The sequence below is a fragment of the Strongylocentrotus purpuratus genome, unplaced genomic scaffold, assembly GCF_000002235.5.
Source record: "Strongylocentrotus purpuratus isolate Spur 01 unplaced genomic scaffold, Spur_5.0 spur5_scaffold_4, whole genome shotgun sequence".
Classification (NCBI taxonomy): Eukaryota; Metazoa; Echinodermata; class Echinoidea; order Camarodonta; family Strongylocentrotidae; genus Strongylocentrotus; species Strongylocentrotus purpuratus.
In genome coordinates, this window is record NW_022145610.1 from 15,469,082 (window position 1) to 15,473,124 (window position 4,043).

At 36.8% G+C, this 4,043-nt stretch overlaps 1 long non-coding RNA gene across 1 annotated transcript; it reads left to right on the top strand.

Annotated features, from left to right (window-relative positions):
* The first annotated feature begins 1,502 nt into the window (after positions 1-1,502).
* Positions 1,503-2,631, top strand: LOC115929296. Its single transcript, XR_004066412.1, has 2 exons — positions 1,503-1,675; positions 2,529-2,631. It is a non-coding gene; the product is annotated as an uncharacterized LOC115929296 (long non-coding RNA).
* The last annotated feature ends 1,412 nt before the right edge of the window (positions 2,632-4,043 follow it).

A 4,043-nucleotide genomic window follows, 5' to 3' on the forward strand; every position in this document is an offset into this window, starting at 1 on the left:
TTGATATTTTTGACCAGATGAGTATAATCATTTGAGTTGACTCATATTATAACCCCCTATCCTGATGTAACACCCCACATGGGTTCCTGTCTGATGGGCTGACTAATACTGACACATCAAGGTGAAAGGGGTTCCCTAAAAACAAGTATTTTACCCCTTTTCATTTTCAGGCTTGCGACAGCTAGCAATCTTCCCTTTCTTTCAAAACATCTCCGCAAATAAGTGTTCAACGAATAATGACAACTTATCGTTGTTATACCAGGGACAAAACTCACATATCCCTGGTTATACATCGATATGAATCTGCAAGGTGTGTGATATCAAAGTGTCATTATCTCGGAAAAAACGTATTGTGACGACTTTTGCTGCAAAACGTTTCCTGGTTGTTGTTTTTATAATCAAGCCCCCCCCCCCCTCTTACACCCCTCTTAGTTCAAATGCGACATGATTGTTCATGGAAATCAAATAAAAACTCCTTCAGTGAGTGCAAAATAAGTTACGACAAAAAAGTGATGCGATGTATTTCGTATATCAGTTTTAGTTTAGGTTGCATCAGTTTTTTCGTTTAACATCAGAGTATTAATTACGAGCGTCATGTTTTTTAATGAGTTTCGGTCTGTCATGAACCATGGACGTCGTTTCAAAAGGGGGAGAGGTTGGGATTGGGGGGCTGTTGTACGATATCAAGGCCCTTAATGTTGTATTGCCCTTTACTTAGGTGCCAAAACATGGGTCGGTCGGTCGGTGTTTTTTTTCTCCCTCTTTGGGCTGAAATTTCTCAGTTTTGAATGCTTTAATACATATTCATTTATTCGTAAAACATTTATTTTTATTTTTTAAAGGTGACTGTAGATTTCAAGGTTTTGGGGCCGGTCGCAAAGGGCATTGCAACATTCTTTTTGATGATGACATTCACTATGAGTATTAATACGCCGAATGCCTTCGATTAATGCGTTTACACCGCCCCCTCACATTCCCACAACCCCTGAGTAAGAAATGTTCGCCATCAATTTCGTTTTGTTTTGTTTTGATTTCGTTTGAAGTCCTAGGCAATTATACCATCAATATGGTTGTAAGATAATAAGTGATCATAATGACACCGAAACTAGTTTATGTAGTGCCTGGGAATCCCCGGTTGTATATCATAACGGGGAAAGCTCTCTCTCTCTCTTTCTTCTCTCTCTCGCTTTCGCTCTCTCTCTCTCTCTCCCTCCCTCTCTCTCTCTCTCTCTCTCTCTCTCTCTCTCTCTCTCTCTCTCTCTCTCTCTCTCACTCACCCACTCCTTTTTTTCTTTCTTCAACGATTAACGATATTCTGCTACGTCACAAGTGAAAACCCTCTATACTCCAAGCATATCTTGCCGGAAATTTACACAGTCGTAAATCGCTGTTTTTAGAAGTGACGGTAGTGAAGAAAAAAATGGCATTCACTTTGCGTTACGATTTTCCTCACTACCGTCAATTCGTGAAAATAGGGATCCCTTCATTCAATTCACGATTTAGTATATTGCACATGGCGGGAAATATCATTCTAGAAGGTTTTACTGCTAACCAACACCGAGACTTCTTCAAGTCAGAAATGTGACTTTAAGCTTGTCTCACCAAACCATTAACACTGGATTAAAAGAGCTTACTAAGCGGTAGACAAGCCGAGAGGAGGCGGAGTATATATCGTGTACGTCTCTATTCATATTTCATATTTATAATACAAATCTGAGAGATTGCTTGCTCTACTTTCTCTCTCCTCGATTTCATCCCTTTTTCTCTTCTCCCATAAGAACCTCATTTCCGTTCGCTTTCTATTTCTTCGAGGGCACTTAGAAATGAAAGCGAGAGAAACGTATACCTCCCCGGAAGTCTGTAGATGATTGCAATTTCATAATTGTTTTCGAGCTTGTGAAACTGAAGGATGTCCCAACTTCCTGCTAAACTCCCCTACGGCCTATTTTTATATCATTTCCAATATTTTTGTTGTCTTTTGTTTCTTTACCGTACATGAACTTCCTCCAAGTTTGCAGATCAAGAAATAAGACAAGAAAATAAGGATACAACAAAAAATGTATATTAAAGCAGCTGTTTCTTTTTATTGATAAATCAAATACAAAACATTCAAATAACAATAATAGTATATATTATCAAAATTGATTTACATAGAGAGTGACAACTGAAATACAAACACATAAAATGCATATATATATATTTATAGTTGAAAATTTGAAAGTATGGAGGTAGGTCAAAGAATCAAGATAAACAGCAGATGCCAACTATCAGCATGAATGCTTGAGTCGATAGCAGCCGGGAAGGGGGTGGGGTACATGACGCTGTTATAGAAGTATGTAGGATAATATAGAGTGTCACGTACAAACAAAAATATAAGATTTGATAATTATTGCGAAACATATTTTTGGCAGAATAAAGGCTTTCAAATTGATCCATGGTCACTCCTGTTTAATCAATGTTTGAAAAACAATTTTGTATGAAGGAAATATGACAGATACATTAAGAGAAGTCTTTGTTGATTCTGTCAGGACATGGCATTTGGATACAGAAGTGGGAAGTTGAGTTCACGACGAAGGAATCTCCGTCATGATGACGTCACAGTATCGTTTGAAGAATCGTCTCGGCAACATCCGTGGGTACCTCAACGAGCCCCCTTCGACACTTATCCTGCTCAAAATTGAGAAGGCTCTGCGCAATAGGAATCCGGATAGCAGAGAAGAACAACACACTTGCATTTAACATTTCAAGAAATTGACATTGAAACTTGATGTTTCATAGTTTGAGGCATTTTAGGTGAATGTGTCGCTCAATTGCCCACTTAGAGTTATGCAGTGGTATGAGAGTGTTTTTAAAAAAATCTTTATTATTATTACTATCATTATTATTATTATAACTATCATTATTATTATTATTATTATTACTATCATCAGCATTATTATTGTTATTATTATTGTTATTATTATCATTATCATCACATATATTATTATTTTGTTGTACTGTCGATATGTCATGCCATGTTATTAGCATTTGAGAATATATATAAAAAATAAGTTTATATTGTATTCAATTACTGTATTCTATATACATAGTTACATACAGTTCACCATCTCCACTCCACATCTCCAGTCAATAAAAATATTAAATGTTTAAGCCTTGTACCACGCTATCGCGACACCTCTTTAATAATTATGCTAATGATAATGTACTCTATTATTGAAATTGGATCGACATGCTTCAACCACAGAAGGCTTCAAGCGCGGCAATACCTCAGGGGGAAAAAGGCCTCTAATTAGTCCAACTTTCTAATGATAAATGACTATATAGCATGGTTGTATTGACTAATGAGGGGTTGCCACAGCGACACCCGATTTAATTAGAATCATTCTCGATTAACAATATCAGCAGGGGTTATGATTAAGCTGTTGATGTTAGCGTACAAAGATAGGATAGATATGGTAATTACATCGGTATGATAATGGCAATATCCGTCGTTTGTGTATATAATAAGCAACAAACAAATTAAATGCAATTTGCAGCGCATTATTTTTTTAACCAAATTACGCTACATTGAGCTTATCAATAATATTTTACCAGGTGTTTACATGCCGACAATATTGCATTATCACCTCGTAAATAATACCAATTTGACATTGACTGATAACGGATCCATTAAAAAATACACCACATTATGCTAATGTACCGGATGTTTACATCGCGACAAGTGCGCATGCCCTTATCTCGACCAGAATATCAATTTGACATTGATTGATAACTTTTTCATGTCACACAATGAGTAATTACTGAATGTGAAATGTTAAACGGCTGGACAGTCGAGATCGAGAGAGGTAGGTTGCTTTTTAGCTTCCTGGTAACAGTCAGCGGTCTTCTCTGAGTCTTGTGAATAGAATTGCTAATTGCAATGTCGGTTATGAACGGGCCTGGATGTAAAGTTTAACGTTCATTCTCACATCGATCATTACGAAGACTATACCTCAATTAGTATTCTCATCACTATCACACGCTGACGTAACAAAGGCATAAAT